The sequence below is a fragment of the Myzus persicae genome, unplaced genomic scaffold, assembly GCF_001856785.1.
Source record: "Myzus persicae strain clone G006 unplaced genomic scaffold, MPER_G0061.0, whole genome shotgun sequence".
NCBI classification, from domain to species: domain Eukaryota; kingdom Metazoa; phylum Arthropoda; class Insecta; order Hemiptera; family Aphididae; genus Myzus; species Myzus persicae.
The window spans coordinates 161862-181119 of record NW_019103670.1 but is presented as its reverse complement, the minus strand read 5'-3'; the positions used below and the strand labels follow the sequence as shown (position 1 = coordinate 181119).

The following is a 19258-nucleotide window of genomic DNA, read 5'->3' as shown; positions in this document are numbered from 1 at the left end:
AATTGCGTCCTTTTTAATTAATTTTTTTACATATACATACATGCATTATTATAGTTAGTTCATATTGGCAATATGGTAAATAAATTAATTGTATTGAATATTATTATTGGTTTATATTTTAATGAAAATGTACTAATTTATGGTTGACATTTTCAGCTGGATACAGTTATACGTTTAGTTTAATTGTAGGTATTATATCGACGTCAATATGTGAGTTTCACTAATTAGTCGGGACGTTACAATCAATTATTTATACCTACCTCCAGACCAAAACATGTTTCAGTTACAAATCGCACGTATTACGAGACAAGTATTAGGTGTACATAGGTTCAGAGACGACTGTGATAGAATATGGAAGTAGAAAATGTATCTAACGAATGTTTTTTGCCACAACGTTATGGTCAATTATTGATTTGTATAGGTTATTTAATGCAATAGAATCCTGTGGAGAATCGAACATTTCTGCCATCTAATTTTCTCTATCTCCCAACTGTAGATATTCTTTTTCTTTCTTATATTTTTTACTCGCATTCTGTCGGTGAACATTTTATGAAAACCTTTTTTTTGTTGTTGTCCAAAGTGTATTTTGTTATAATATCATATATATTATTGGAGTATTATAATATCTGTATTCCTTTGACAGAAATCTATGTTATGAAGTGCTTTTTTAACAAAATCGGCAAAATCAACCCAAGATTCTCGGGTACTTTACCTTTATAATTGAAGTGTGTTCACTGTCAGTATAATGGCCATGAATGTATTTCCTTTTGAGTTAACGAACATGGGTCGAAATCAGTCTAATACTTCACCTATAAGGCTATGCCCGAGTATTTAATAAAGTACTTGATAATTGGGTAGTTTAACATATAATACTGGTTTAAATCATAACATTTGCAAATTGTAACTATATTTATAAGTGTAACACAATATGTTATTGCTTTGCATAGTTTATTTAAACAAAGCCTGCTGAAAATACAAATTTGATTTATTGAGTTTCTTTTATTTATAAAATGAGAATAAAAAGTGAAAGTATAATGAATAAACCAATCTTAATAATGGAAACCAATTATAAGAGCTGAACTTAGTTTTTGGTTTATAATGGCTGTTTTGATGTGGCTTAGATGTGCAGTAATTAAGCAAATATAATATACAAGAGGGAATATTTATTACTAAATATTTTATTTTATATCAATAAAAACTATGTTATGGTTTATAAATAAAAACAAAATATATATAATTCGTATTAGCTAGTATTTAATCGATGATCAGCATTGATTTGATATTAAAAAAAAAGAATGGAAATATTTTTTTGAGTCACATTATTTAAATTTAATGTTTAAAGTTTTGGTAATATCTAGAAAAATTCTTTGAAATTGAATGGTCCCTAGACCCTCTTCGGTGTACCTATATGGATATTGTTTATAGTGATAAATGCAATAAAAAGTTTCTTTACGGATATTAATGATTTTATGTTAAATCAAAATTAAAAATTTAATTATAATCATTAAAAACTAGTATTGTTAAAAACAATTGTATGCAATTTATATAAAACTTTATGCGCTACGCAAAATAAAAAATATTCATAACATTTATTTGAATATTATTTTATGAGAATATGAATACTATACCATCATACAAAACATGATATACAATAATGTTGGATAAAATAATATCCATGAAATAATAACAAATATTTGGTTGAAATATATTTCACAAAAAAAATGTTTAGGTTAAATGTCAAAAACTACCAGTTATTTACTTATGTACTTTTTTTTTATTTGAAAACTTATTGTTCCCACTTTCAAAATGTATTTGTTTTTAAGTCAAAGTTTTGCTCTAAAAATTTTACAATTTCAAATAGTGTGTATACTGTATGGTACACTAATATACATATGCAATAACTATCAAAACTTTTGGGGAATGTTGTTTTTTTTTAAAATTATTACTATAACGCATAATATAATTGAGAAAACTTAAGGTTCAAGTTGTACTTTTCACATTCAACAGTCAAGGTATAAAGTAACAACAGAACTCATTAGCAAAATAATCGTGAATAGCATTTAAAACTGGCAAGACGTATCGTTATTCCATTGTGCAGTGGGACATAAATTTCGCAAAAATAAATCTCTCAGTAGTGCACAAAATCGAATTACTTAGGGAATTGTTTCCGGCATCAGCCCCGAATACATGTATGTATATATATAAAGATTTCATATTCGCCATCTCCGGATTGATTGTATTTTTATTTACTTTAAATTACGTCGACCGGAATTCATGGGAAATGAAAGTCGGCGGGGACAGAAACATGGTGAAACCACGTTCGCGGCGAATCGTCGTCGTCAACGCCTTCGGGTGGTAACAGAAAAAAAATAAAAATAAAAAAAAATCCTAAAACGTTGACATTTCAAGGAGGAAAGTTATAAATTTACAAAACCACTGCCGCGCAGGCACAGTGTACGCCGCTCGAATGCATTTCACGACGATATTTTTATCATTCCGACACAAATGATCCGAAAGTAACGTACCACCGCTTTGACGGGCGCCGCAGTCGTGTCCCATAACGAGCGCGTTCGTACACCCCCCCGCCGGGGCTCCTCGAGATCACCACCGATCTATGACTTGCACGCCATAGCTGTATATAGGTAAAGGACCTACACCGTAGCAGCTACCATTTTGTCATACCGCAGAGCCGATAAATCTCGCGCCACGGGGCATTGCGGGGATAAATGTATTTATTTTATTTTTGTACTCACCTTTTATTCCTTATACCTGCCTACACCACGGCCCTTTGCACGATCGGCACTGCAGTGTATTATTCATAATGTTTAGTTGTTCAAACATACTACTACTGGATACACGTTTTCTAAGTGGTTCGAATATTTAACTCACGCGTAGGGTGTGGGTAGGTATATAGGTACGCACAACGCAGAGAAAACACGAAATTATGTAGGTACGCAAGGTAAATTTTTTTTCACCCTTGTAGAGACGTACTGCAATTTTATCGGTAAGCGTATATTTAATATACTATTGTGTTCTCGAGAATACATTTTATTTAATCATTCAAAGTCGTACACGGCATAATGGGAAAAACATTTTTTTTTTCACAATATTATTAATTATCGTTATCATGTTTAAGTTGTGCACATACTTTTTACCATTACCAACTTTGTGTACCGTTCTACAATAATTTATGACGGACATTTATCAATGAACATCATTGAACAATAACTCAATAATAAAAAATTGTATGGAAATATTATCACACCGTAGTTCATAATACTATAGACATTTCAAGACATTTATAAAAACTACATCCAACTCGGTCAATGTGTGTACGTCATGTGCACCACGTTATCAGGATCGCTGTAGCTCGCGCCATCGAAAATTGCATACTATTTTATAGATAAGGTGAAACGAATGAGGACATGATGTTTTTCATCGGTGGCATGTTTGTTTGGATTACGTAACAAAGAATGTTTGAATAATCATACATTCAACTTCAAACCGAGACTTAAAAACTAATATTTAGAACAAGTAGACAGTAAAATATGCAACCAATTAAATTATTTGTTAGACCAATCGACCGTGTTGCCGAAGGTATATAATAATACAAAATCGATAATAATTACAAAACTGATATTGATAAAATATTATACGGCCGCATTAGTATGCACAATGCACATTGCAGTGTTATCGACAGTGACATTGTAAAAAAACAAAAATCAAAATAATATTTTGTTCGGAGCACAAGTCTCCGGTATGCGCAGGACCACCACCGTGATTGTATATTATGCTGAATGTTTGGTACGTTGGCACCAGTGAAAAGTCATCTCTGCATCCCTTAGGCGATTTAACGAGCACAGAACATACGACGTAATAACAATAATACCTAGTAATTATGTTACAGTAATCGCTTTCCAAAACACTTTCTTCTCTATAATATGTCGTTACACCTCCTCGTCGGGATACGCCAATAGCATGTTATTGTACCCGACTTAACGAATACGACTCGATTCCCACTGTAATTTTCCGACGGGAATTTCCCCGTGATCAGTAGAGTTCAGTGTGTGTTCGGCCCAAATCAATACTTTAATATCACTTTGATATTTAGTGGAATAAAACACTCTGCAGTATGAATTGCTTGCAGTGTAAAGAATAAAATCGTCGTTGAAATAATTGATGCGTAGTGAATTTCAATGCACTTAAGTGGTGCAATGACTAAGTCATAATACCATACTTTATGACTTGTTAATGATTTCAAAACAAATTGTCAGCCATATAATATTTTAAGTGACACGAATACCGTGAAAACATTCAAGGATCAAAATATAAATTATTATATTATGTAGATATTTGAAAATGCTGTTAAGTAAACAACGTTGCTTTATAATAATTATTCGTGTGATTATAATATTTAATATAGTTGTGGTATATAATTTTGCACAAAAACAGTATAAACATTATTATAATATTATCGTGTAACATATTTCTGATTTGGTGATTTGATTTATTTTCAGCAAGGTCAGCTACGTTAATGTAACCGTACCCTCATATTAAACGTCAAGTTATCCATCAATTTTCACAAAAAAAAAATTAAATTGCTTACACCCACATAAACGCTCAGCAGGTAAAATATGGGTTTGTTGTACCGTTTAGTGTCTAAAACATGGAAGTAGATCGAAAAATGTAGTCTAATGTTTTATATATTTTTTTAACTTGTTTCCATTATCACCTGATGGATATAGTATAATGATAATAATATAAAAATCATATATTTATTTTATGCTTAGGTGTAAAGTATAATATTTTATAATGCATGCAATACTTTCATTTTATTACAATTATTCTATTACAATAACATGTTATATTTTGCAACAAAAATCTTCCTATATGGTTGTTTTTTTTGCTGTCGCTGAAAATATATTTTACCGCTTAAACTATTTTCAGCTCTTTCGAGAATCGATTTTCAGACGTTGGACGATTACCCTGTAAAAGGAAATATTATATTATATTATGAACATAGTTATTTTTTTCCTTCACCAGTATCTAATCGTTGTCATCCTGGACAGGGTGATAATAATATGATATTGTGTACGCATGCTGTATGCACCTATACATATATGTCATATTTACCTGTAGGTATAGATATATTACGTCGATATATTTCGCTATAACCACGAAGTACATATGTTTACAGATGAACGAACACTTTTCGTTAGCAACAATGACTTATTGATACATTTTTCCTCCCTTTGGATATTTTTTTAAAAGTCATTCAAAGCTGAACCCATGCGTTATTGAAACCACATGTCTAAAAGTGAAACGAATGATTATATTAACTTTTTTTTTTATTAAAATTGTTGAATAGCTTTCCCGCTAAATATTCAATGGAAACTATGCTTACGAAGAAATAAGGTGAAAATAATAGTTCAACCATCACATTATTGCTTAAAGGCTTTACAGTTGGAAATTCAAAATTGAAATTTATGAAATCGCTATGATTAATATTTATATTTTTCCAACAGTTTGGGTTATTATAAAACTCCAAAATTACATATTATGTTCTTGTGAAACCCAGAATATAGGCGGGAAATAAATTATTTGTGAAAAAAAGTCTGTGTTATTGGTAATTTATTGTGTGTATTTTCAACTTAAATAATTTAAATAACTTTAGATACTCATATAAATGTACGTATTTATTATTTGTTTCATTCAAATATTTACTATAGATATTAATAATTAATATTCCTAATACACAACTGTTAATAATAAATATGTTTAGATAAGTTTGGTTATTTTTGAACTTTAATGAGTATGAAATCTAATTGGTCGTATGCAATGTATTTTCCCCACTATACACCCTTCAGTGTAGGGTGGTTATGATATTTTAAAGTTATTTAAGCTATAAATAAACTTAAAATGTGTACAAGCGGATTAATTTTTATTTATGCTTGAATAAACTAAAAACCTACTGAGAAAATTTGAAAAAATATATATCTGTTCAAAATATCACCCAGATTCGATTTAAGATCAATGAGGGTAGTATGGTGCTAAATAAGATATTTTTGAGAAGTACCTAATATAGAAAAAGTGTTTACGGGAAAAAAACTATTTAATGTTCAACAATTTATAAGACTGCTCAAATTCAAAAACTAAAAAATATATTATTATTTAGAACTTGCTTATCATGTTTGAGTTTGAAATAGTTGTCTAAAATTTAAACATACAATTTCAGGATCTTTATAAAATTACCTCATTCAATAACCTAGCCTGCGCTTAAAATAAGCACCATTGTAAAACCATGTTATTATTGTCAACAATTTTAAAAATAATATCGATCACCATAATATGTTAACCAAAGCAATCATAGCTATGGACGGACTGACCCAAAGGGGATTAAGATATCTAAACTTATGCTTATAAACTTACGAAACAAATTCTGAAATTAAAATAGTTTTATTTGAGAAATAACATATTATAATTAATTAGACATAAGAAAGAACATATTATGTGATTACATATTGTAGAATACACTTTTTGTAGCACATATATATTATAAATAATTATTAATTTATAGCTAATATCATTAACTAAATATTGTATCACGAGCTCAACATTATCGAGCAATAATAATGTGGATTATAATATTTTAAAACGTTAATATTATTCTACAATAAAACGTAAGCTGCTGCTTATTAACATAATTTGTATTAGGTACCTACTTAGGTAACTAAAACAATATAACAGAAATACTCGTTAATATAATTATGTTAGACAGTGTTGTATGTAAATATATATTTTTTTATAGACTGTTTTAAAACCACATTAAATAATATTGATTTTTTTAAAGACACTTAGAGTTGGTTAGTATTTTCTGGAATGTATACTCTATATAATAATATTTTATCATAACATTGTTACAAGTTACTGTTTCATTGTTGTTTTATACATTGTTTTAATATTAGGTTCTTTAAAATTCCTTTGTGTCTAGAATATTGTCACAAAAACAATATTATGACGTGTAATGACAGGGAAACGACCATAGTGTTCTTTGAATTAACGTTATAATTATTTTCTACAGACTATAATATAATTTATTCTGTGAGCAAACCAAAGAATGTATTGGTTTTATGATTTTGCATTATTTATTTATTTTTGTGTTTTTTTGTCACATTTTACAGTAAAAAAAACTCCAATCTTCAACTTTTAGGGTGGTATCTAATAGAAAATATATTTTTTCATTTGGCACCTATGAACTAGTCTAATATCTAGTACTTTTTTAAAATAATTTGAAAAATATAATATACTAACGAAAATTCAAGAAATAACTAGAGTATTTACCCAGAATTAGTTGTTCACAAAATCTGTCTAATTAGTAGTTAACTACTTGTAACTTATTGCTTATAAGCATTCAAAGTATGATGAGAGAAGTCCAACATTTTGTTGGGTACTTATGCGACACTCCATTCCACTCATCTAAACTTTAAATACTTACTCTTAAAACTAGGTAATTAATTAATTTAATTATAAAACTAATCGTTTGAAAAATTAATATTAATTATTAAAATGCTGAGGCAAATACCTATAATACTTTGAAAAAAGCAGTCAAACGTATGCATTTAAAAATATAAAACTTTATAATTATAACTTTAAAAATAAAAACAAATTTAATTTAAAAAGTTGAGTAGAAATAAATATTTTTTTATACTTATCAAGAATTTGAGTACACACCGTTAAAAGGATATCATTGAAACTGTTAAATTTTAGAAATTAAATGTTTTGAACATTTAAGATGACATTTCCAGAAATTTCAGAAATGTGTTATCATTTCAAAATGGAACTTAAAGACTTACATTTGTTTCCTACATATTCATATGACCCACACACATTCACTAGGTATACTTGAATATATATATATCTAAAATATTTTCATATACCAACTGTATTATTATAGAACGCGCAGGTCTGTGTGTTTTTTTTTTAATTTTAGAAAAGTATACATTTTTACAGTATATTTGTTAAATTGAAATTTCTTAATTGAAATATTCTACTTACATCACTGTTTACTGTTTAGTATTTACTTAATGTAATTGTTTCGTAGTTTCCTAACCTAATGCAATTTTTATAATGTAGTGTGTACATATTATGTTCTTACTTTCTAGTCACAGAAATCAATTAGATTTATTTAAGGTTAGAATCTAAGTTAAGCTAGACTAACCTAACGATAAAAAGTGCCCAATCAAGGTGTAATTTAATCCATTCAAAAAGTTATGGGTAGTATGATAGGATTGTTTGATAGTATATTGAATATTCAGAAGTTGTAAGAAATAATATTTTGCTTAAATATTTTCTATTATCAGCAGTACCAAAAACTACGATATAAAATTAATTTTGTAATTAAATAAATATTAGTGACAATATATTTTAAATCAATTTAAAATATGAAATTTATGTAGGTTTTTTTTAGTTAAAATTGATAAACAAAAAATATTTAACATTACTAATATGAGTTAATATTTATATAAAAATTAATAGGTATTTAAAGTCATATAATACTTAATCATGAAAATTGAATTAAATGTATTAAATTGTGGACAAAAAATAAAAGAAAAGAAAAGTCTAAATGTATTTGTATATTGTATATTATGTAAGATTATACAAACTATACGTATATTTTTATCTCAGAATTGTATTTTTGATAGTAATATTATTTACCCATACCGAGCTGCAATTATGAGCTGTTCAATAATATAATATATTTGTTATTAGTTTTTAAAATATTCACAATGAACCAAAACCTATTTAACTATAATGATGTTAAAATCTAAAACATCAATATATTTATATTTTATTACTTCTTTCAGAGGAAAAACCAAGTACATTCATATAGTGTTGGAAACTTGTTAAATTCAGTAATAATCCATTAAAGTTGATCAAGATGATTACTTCTAGGCTCTATTTCATTTTTACATTAATCAAAAAAATATTTTTAAGAACTCATGTTAGTTGTATTATTTTGAAATTAATTTAACTATTACATGATGATTTGCCAAGTATAATCACATGACTTTTTCCAAGAATTTATCAAATTTGATACCTAAAATATTTAAAGTAAAAATAGAAGTTCTAATTTGAAAAATGGAAACTCGAATCGCCACCGAACACTCCTTAAGTAGTGTAAATACCTCAAGAATTTGAAAACATGAGCTTTAACTATATTTAAAACTTCCTTAAATCAAAATTTGAATAAAATTCTATATGCTACTGAGCATGCTTGGTTAATCATCCTGTACATTATATATTTGACGCATCATACATGGACATGGCATTGGTAATAGACATGGCTTTAAAACTCTCGCTCTACCTAATGCCCAAACTTTTTATTGACTTTTTTTAAGCTTTACGAGTGAGGAAAAAAATGAAAATATGTTAAATTTGATTACCCATGGGAAGAGTTTCGCACTACCATAAATAAATTGTACTACGAGCTTCTTACCCTGGGGCATCGAATATTTTTTCCCTATTCCGTTTTCAAATAATGATGACGAAATACAGATTCTCAGAATCCTAATGCTCTGTCATGGATGTAAAGTATATACCTACATCGTTCCTCCTTGTTTTTCACTTATAAACTAAATATATATAACTTAATATAAGATAAAAATAATATGTTCCGTTATGTTCATAATATTCAAATTATTTTTGATTCATATACAATATACATCAAGGATAATTCGTTTAACAGTGCACACTTATTATTTCGTGTATGGTATTCACGGTTTTAAAGATATTGTCTACTATCATCGTTATGGCTTTAAAGTTGTTTTGCTTTTTTGTACGATAAAAATACGTATTACGTTATTAATTCAATATTCCAAAGCAGGATATTTTTCTAGGAATTTAGATACAAACTACCTATTTAATATATGAGGTGGCAGACCAACATTTTACGAGTTATTTACCTACCTACCAACTACCGTGCCACTTCAGTATAACTTATTAAATAATAATAAAATTGTTCAAAATTCAATTTTTATATAGGTACAACGATTCTCGAAAAATTATTGAGACTCGGAACATAATGTTAAAAATGTATGTTGTCATTCAAAAAAGTAAACATTAAAATATTTCAATACTTCAAAAAATAGTAAGACAAATAAAATCTTTTCCGAAGATGTTGTATTGTATTGCATTAAAATTATACAAACAGAAATATTTTTAAACATGTGAATAGTTTTTGAGACAATAAATTATAACTTTTAAAATAATAATCAAGTGGACTATAAAATATCTTGAATTCGATCTACAATAATTCACATAGTTCAATGCTCTTAGATGGCCATTGGTGAATAGAGAATATTCAATAGGTACAATATAGTTTGAAGTTTATCGTTAAAATATGATGACTTCAGTGGTTTGAATTATTGTGATAGTTTAATAATTTAAAATAGAAATTTGTAACACATACATTTGATACTAGTTTGATATTTTACATTAATTTTTTTTCACCAATCGGATATTATTCAAAGTAAATAAACTATTTACTAAAAATGATGTGAAAATAGATCAAATTGTTTTATTCTTAGCATTAAAATAAGAGCCGGTACATTAAGTCCACTTGATCAAAATAAGCTCTGAATCTATAACATGTTCATAGAAGTTTAGAAAGTGAATAGGTACTTTTATGTTGACAAGATGTGAATGACACAATATTTCAAACTTTTTAAACCTTATAAGTTTATTCATAATAATTTGAGTAAATTTAACCATTGTTAATATTTTAATATCAATATGAATTTAAATTGCAAAAAAATATTATATACCATGTATAAATAGGTAGATGTGTAAATTTTTTTAAAGTATTTTATTAACGTGAGCATAATTAATTTCAAATGTAAAAATAAAGTCATTGGTTGTTCTAATTTATTTCAACTCATTAATATTTATTATTTATGAATAAAAGCAATCTCACTACGTTTTATTTTATAAAATTGCTGTGTAATCAAGTTTTGTAGTGCTCACTACTTGAAAAAAATGTAGAACTGAGGGCAAAATTTAACATGTAGCAGTAAAAATGTTATAATTATTGTTAATCAATGACTTTTTCAAAAAACTTAAACACATTTTTGTATGAGTACTTGATTATTATTTTAGATTCTCACAGAGTGCTGAAAGTATTGGTTTTACAACGATGTGTGTTTTTTTTTATATTTCTTTTCGTATCTGAAGATACTTTTTGTAACAGTCAAAATGATTCAACCCTCAACAGCGTGGGTGAATTCTAGAAGCAAATCGAATCTTGTTTGTAATTTAAGGGAAGGGACGCTAAAAGTAAAAACTATCTTCAAAATAATCGGAGTGAAAAATAATTACAGAAAAAGGGTAATATTTACGAAACACCAGATTTTGACAAAATTAGTTTTGTTTAAATCAAAAATTAATAAACTGAAATACTTGAATTAGTAAAATTATTCACCGAATATTATTTTATATATGTTATACCTAATACCTATACCAATTAATTAACTTTTATGAAAACATTTTTGTAAAATAGGCACAAGTTTCATTTTTCTTATGTTCGCCTTATAATATTATAAATAAATTATAAAATATCATTAAAAATATTTTCTGACACACCGTTTCCGCCCATTATCGTTTTACGTTTACAATGATTAATCATTGGATTCAAATTTAACTCATTCACAACTTTGACCTATTCCATGACAAGTTAAACTCGACACCTATTATAATACTGAATATTCACTTTCTCAGTATCTTACAATCATTATTATAAAAATAAATAAAGCGTTAGTAGCTGCGAGAGCGAAGGAATATAAAATTAATTGATAAGAAGAAGACTGGTATACAAATAAATAAAACGATTGCCAAATTAAATATACAAATTATAAAATATTTTAGCTAATATTATATTATATTATATTATATACCACACACAAATATATTTGTAAACCTATGCACAGGTTGTATCAGATGATATTTGAAATCGGTTACACTTGTGCAAATGAAATAGGTCAATTGATATTAATTATATAAAACAATTTAAATTAGGTACATTATATCCATATAACATAATATTATAATATTATTAAAATGGGCATAATTTTAAAATCGCTCAGCTGTAGATACACGCCGATATTAAACATTATTATTACATTAAAACTTTCGTATAGGATTTAAAAGTATTAAAAAAAACTTTTCCAATACCTGTCATTTATATATAGCACAAAATGTAAAAAATGTTGTTTGGGAAAATGCATTTGGAGAAAAAAGATATGGTATCGGCGGTGATGATTACGTTTTCATTCCACGCGCAACAAGCAGATATTGCGATCGTTTCCTTAGCAATATTGCAGGGAATTTTTGTTTATTCGTACGATTATGTTATTTGTTCAGTTGCATGCAGAATAATTTAACGGGAATACCATCTGAGAAAAAGTAAAATAATGTTAAAAATAAATAAACTGCAATTCCTATCCTCGTCCCCAGCAGTGTTATTTGATTTGATGTCTGCTTTTTTTTTTATTTTTCTTATTAAAATTGAATTATTCTCTGAGCGTATTTGAAGAATATACGAACAGATCTGTTGCCGTAAAAATCTTAAACAAAACTATACAAGTTCAAGTCCTAAGAAGTATTTTCTCGAGAAACATGTCGGTTTTCATTGCATTATAAACTAAAGTAGAAGTACCTACCTACTTCCTGTTCGTGTAAACCTAATTGTCGTATAGTATGGTTGCTGTTTTTATATTATTATAATTATATTTGATATTGTTTTTTATTAAATCTTCCATTGTAGGTTTTGCATAGACAATTGAAAAATAAGTACGTGATTCATGGTGTGATTCGATATGTGCCAATATAGTATAAAATAAATTTACATAAATAGTAAACCTATAATTTATAATATAACAAGTGGACCCATAACCACCGAAAAATTTATACTTAGTACAAGGTCTATGATAACCATAAGATTTTATTACGTGGTTATCATTACCAGGTATCGTAAACGGTCATCCAGCCACCTTGTTTGTACTTCATGATAATATTTATATTCATTATTTTTATCCTTCCTTCTTTTGTAGTAGTTATCAAACTATTACTCTGTATTCTCGATTCTTCCGTAAATAAATTAGGATCCGGTTTCTATGTACAATTTTTACATTAAAATATTTTATGGTTTTTAAATAGGTATCTAATAGAAATCATATTTTGATCAAATCATCGGTTTAGATGGCAATTCAATTTCCTTCAATATTTTGTTGTGCCATGGTGTATCTATTTTGTAGGTAAAACAATTTATTGTTCACATTTAATTTATATTTTTCAATGTAAATAAAAACACAATTAATTTAGTATCAATAATATTATATAAAAACTATGAGTGTTAACTAGATAAGTACGTTTTTTTTTAAATTATATCATTTGAATATTTTTTTTTTTTTTTTGGAATTAGATTACGTATTATTCTTATTATTTATTATTTAGTATTACATTTTCTGGAAACACCTAGTCCTAAATAAACTCTCCAATAACAAAACAAATACAATTATTAATTTTGAACTGCATTGCGGGAAGAGATATGTTCTGTATGTTAATTGTATGATAAATAAATTTAAAAACTGTGTCAACATAAAAGTAAACACTATCTATAAAAATAAAAATAATTTATTAACTTTATTTCAGGATTTCAATAACTTTAAATTTAAATAAACGTTTGGCTTACTTTGTAACATAATGTATTTGTTTTTATATTATATATTATATACATATATAGGCAAATGGACAAATGGTAATGATGACTTAATTACATCTTAATTATGATAAAAGATAATAAATAAATTGTCTCGATAAAAGAAAGAAATCTAAAAGATTATTCCTCACGTCTTATTATTATTAACAAAATAGTATTTTCTTATTGATTAATGATAGTAATATATTAATAAAAACACATTTTTATATTATTATTAGCGGTTAAGAAAATATTACATTTATTTTGATAAAAAAAAATTCAGTATTTTGTATTACATTGTATTATTATTATTATTATATTATGCTGATTTACTGATAAAAAATAATTTAATTTATGGTAAGAACCTACGTATATTACTGAGGTTTTACTATTTTCATTAAATTATTGTATAATATTTACTCTTAATGTCAAAACTTTTTAATATCTCAACGTTGAGTTAGTTGTTAGTATTGTAGGAATTTCAGTTCTACGGCCGAGAATGTACCATATTTGATTCAATATATCTACGAAATACATTTTTTCATTTGTTTTAACGACTTACATAATAATATTGTTTGTACTGGCGTTTCTATAACTCCTTTGCACTGTCTACCGAGATCTAGTGATTTTCGGCGTGGCGTGACCGTTAATAGTAAATGCGTCTGTTAACGGCACTCATTTCGATTCTGTCGAAAAATTTAAAGGCAGCTTAATAAAAATAATATCATATCTTCCGCCGTAAAAACGTACCGCAATATCAACAGACAATAAACACGCTTTTAATAGTGATGATAAAGAGGGGGGGGGAGGGTAAAAGAGAGGAAACAAATATTTATCTGGTTTAGGTTTAATGTGGAAAGTGATCGTATTGGACACATGTGGGTGTGTTCGGTTATGTTTTGAGTTTCACGGATGTGATAATATAAATAAAAAAATTTTATGGTGACGGACCAACGAGAAATCGGATTAACGGTGGGTTTACAGGAGAACGGGTGACTATAGAGGTCATTTTTCATTTAGCCCCTTTTTATGGCTGGCCGAGACTTAACCGATATTTCGGCGCATTAAAGCGCGCCAAAACCGCACTACCATTGGACTACCACTACCGGCACCACCATCGTCACCACCACCACCTCCGCACCATCAACCACTGACGCCGCCGCCGGTCGGAAAACTTGCTGATTAAATTTCTGTCTGTTAGATCGATAGACCTCACCCCGTCCCCATCTCACCTATCATTATTTACTATATACTATCTCTGACGACTAACAGTTTGTCGTGTAGTAAAACGGTCAGCGAGAGATGTAGGTATAATATGTGCGCTGTACATTATTCAAACATTTTTTTGTTCGATAAATAAGAACACTAAAAACTGATTCCACTACGGACATATTTTGAGTTGGGAAGTTTTTTCATCGACTACACGCATTTATGTGTACGTACACGCATGCACACATCGATACATACCTACCTTCATATATGCGTACACGAACATAAATGGCAATAAGACCATAATATTATAATATTATTAATGTGTTAATATTAAATTTATTAAGTACTTATAATAAACGCGCGTCAGACGTGGAATTAAAATAAAATAAACAATAATGATTAACGTAATTTATTTTGAACAAGCATACCTATCGTAGTAGATAATTCAGCTATTTTCCTATTTATTCAACTTCGACAACTTGTAGCGAAACAAATATGAATCCGAGTACAGTAATATAGGCGTGTATAAGTTGTATCATAAGCATTTTGTTATATTTAAATTGTGAATAGCTATTTGGCAAAGTTCGCGGTCATTATAATATCATTTAGTATTTAGGTACTGCGTAGGCATACTACGAAAGATAACTTTTGAAGTTATCGTGGAACAGAAATAAAATACTGTAGGTATTCGTTATAATTTTGTTTTTTTTTTTTATTAATGCGATAATTGTATGATTAATCTGATAATTAAATGTACATAATATAATATATACAAGAATGTGAATAATAGATGGTGTTTATACAATGACTTTATTTATATAGATATATATTGTAGATGGTTTAATGTAAATTCATTCATAGAGAAAGTTTACTTATGACTTTCCGGGTAATTATGATGTAATTTTCATCGTTGGGTATACAATTTATTCATACTAGATGTAATGGACGGCAGATAATTCTCTTGGCGAAAACTAATGAATTTCTGCTGGAAAATATATTCAAGAGAAATTTGAACGACATTCCTATGAGAATATATACTAGCTGCCTGTTATTGTTATTATATTAGCGTAGACCGATTATAGATAACAATAATTTATTGAAAAATTAATATTTAAATATATACAATAAGTAGGTAGGTGCCCATAATAATGTATTTTTTTTTTTTTTTTATTAAAGAAAAAGCCTCGATGACGTGACCATTGGCTTGTTAATAATGTATGTTTGTCAAGGTAGGTACACAATATACATACATATTAGTAGGTACATAAAAATGTCACGAATTAAAAATAAAACTAAAATTTAATTCGTTTAATATTCATTAATGATTTTCCTCTTGTATCCCGTTTTGGTGTTCGAAATAATTTGCCATAAAACTTTTAGAGACTAAAAAAAAAAAAACAACACATACATGTAAATATGTTTTATTTTGACTTTCATCATTCAAACACATTAAAATAAACGATGGTAACATATTAAACAATGTTATACTTTTAAAATGTTATCAAAATGTACGACCTCAAAATCATAAAATAATAAAAATAATGAATTTAATATATAAGTTACGTAACCATCAAGATTATTAATTATTAATTATAATTAATTTTAACTAAATTGTGTAATTGGATAAACATTTAGGCAACATTTAATTATTTTTGATTCGGTTATTTTTATAGTTATTTCTAGAATTTATGCATGGATTTAAAAAAAAATAATAATATTGACAAAAGTTATTATCACATATTATCAAAGTTAATCATCATAATTTCACAATAATATATTTTTTTTTATATACTCCGATGATAGATTATACAAGTACATACGTCGTACATTCATAATAATAATACGTAAATTGTGTAATGAAGTGTTGAGTATTTTTATTTAAGATATATTGTAGTGCTGAAATATAAAGTGTGTCTTCAATCGATCGTCCAAAAATTAAAAAATGTTCGCTACATATTTAAATGAAACAGATGCAACGACAATCGGGTAACCCGGTTTTTATAAATTTCAAGAATGAAAAAAAGAGATTCAAAATATATTCACAATAATTAAAAGAATTAATAAATAAATTTAGATATATAATATATAATATACTAGAGGTAATTCAATAGCTATTAAAGATGAGAAAAAAATTTGTTTAGTGAAATATTTTTCATATTTTAATTTTAAAAGAGTATACTTTACAATTTATAATTGTTTATAAGCTTAATATCCTTGCTTAAAAATACGAACTGCCTTTTTTATTGTTACTCATTTTAGATAAGATTTACAATCAATATGAAAATATATGAGAAAAATCAAGTGAGAAAAACATAGCTGCTTAGATGAGTGGAAAAAAATCACAGTTTAAAATAATTTACTTATATTATAATTTTATTGTAAATTATATTTAAATCAAAAATTGTTCATACAAAATAGTTGGGTTTTAACCGAGTCATACACAGATCCGTTTTTTAAATACAATGACTGATTGCCGATTTCAAATTTAAAAACCCAGCTCAATAGCCCACTCGACTACTACGATATATCTCACTTTTTTGTAGCAAATTTTAATTCTATCATTCCAAAAATAAATGAAGATTATAGTTGCACATTTTTAAGCTTTTATTAACTTTGTAATAGTAACTGTCTTTTCACTGTGATACCTATATATCTTTAATAAGAAAAAATAAATTTACAATGCGTGCTACTTTTATTCAATTCAGTAAAGCCTATTGTTCGTTTTTCTCTGAACATGCATTTTCATTAAATCAGTCTCGTTAGCACTTTTAAACCCTCTATAATAGTCTCTTCTATCAATACCAAAGTTACACGTAGTTTATAAAATTAAAAGCAGATTTGAGTCAAGGGAGACATTTTTTTTTTTTATAACTGATGGTTATGCAAGTATCTTTAATACTTCATATTATGTTGGGTGATCCATTTAACCTGCAGAAACAGTCACTTTTTTGTTTGTTATTTTGTATATTATATAATATATTACACACTATAAAGAGTGGTCTTTGGTGTTTTTCTGTTATCTTATGTTAGCTTCACGGCTTTATTCCGACCTACATATTAATATTATTTCTGAAGCCACCTTTCAGCTACACGACAAAAAAAAACGTGTAACCACCCCAGCTATTATCAGGACCCTCTCATTAAGCGCTTAGCATCTAACCGTATCAACAAAAGAAACACACCCAAACGACTTAAGAGACATGGGTATATAGATATCTCAAATTCCAATAAATTAATTTTCAAATAAAATCTAACTAACAAAAAATTAACAAACAAAACAGTGTTGTTGGTGGTTGTCTTCTTTTATCTGTATTGCACACTAACGTACACCCTCAAGAGGTGAACACCGAAAATGTTAAACAAATTATTAAATAATGTTAAAATATTAGGTCAAACAACAGAATATTACGTTAATATGTTACTCCTAATATTATTAGGATTGTTCCAAATTCGTGAACTTGAAAATAGTTAAAGCACTTTATCGATGTGCAATGAGCACTAAAGTTCTACAAATTATGATTATAGTTCTAAATACTTACAGATTTAGTTAATAAAATATGAAATACACGAAATGAACATGGAACTACATAATAATATGGTACTTGCTAATCATAAGACTCCAACATTGTGAGGATTGGAAATTAATATATAAATACGAAAATGGATGACAGTTACATTGTACGTATCACAGATAATGTCTTGGTGGACTTTTTTTGGGACATTCCAGACAGCGGTATATTCAAAAGTACACGTGTGTTCTGAAATATATTTATATTATTAGTCATTGAACCAATTTAGGTCTATTGGATTGCATGTTATACTTAAGAGGTAACTAGAATGGTTTATTAAATATTTAAATGTATAAAACGACTTAAGATATAATTGTATAGTATATTATTGCATTACCCTTCTTTCTCCTTAAAGAAGATATTGGAGATCTTGACCGCGTAAAGAAGCTAATTTACATTTTGTAACTAACGTAATTAAGACACTACGAACCGATCATGAATATTTATGTATAATTAATTTCACAAAGAGGCTGAAGAATATAATTGGCATTTTTAATGACTTAAAGTAGTTTTAGATCGCCGACAACAATTTGCATGTTAGATACCATTAACAAAAATAGAAAAAAAAATTTAATACAATTTAATTTAATATATATTTAAACAAGATCCATATTTTATAATATTATGTATATACTTGATTATCATCTTTATTAGTTAATGTTTTGCGAAGATACCATTAAAAAAAATGAATTTATGATAAATACTATCATAACTAAATTATTATCAC

General features: G+C 27.3%; 1 protein-coding gene across 4 annotated transcripts in view; it reads left to right on the top strand.

Annotated features, from left to right (window-relative positions):
• Positions 1 to 19258, top strand: part of LOC111035008 (leucine-rich repeat and immunoglobulin-like domain-containing nogo receptor-interacting protein 3) — a 148861-nt gene that overhangs the window by 42845 nt on the left and 86758 nt on the right. For 2 of the 4 annotated variants that reach the window (XM_022316485.1, XM_022316480.1), the window contains exon 2: positions 4518 to 4627. The exons of the other annotated variants lie outside the window; for them this stretch is intronic. The gene's annotated coding sequence lies outside the window, so the exon portion shown is untranslated. The remainder of the gene's footprint in view (positions 1 to 4517; positions 4628 to 19258) is intronic. 4 annotated transcript variants of the gene reach the window in all.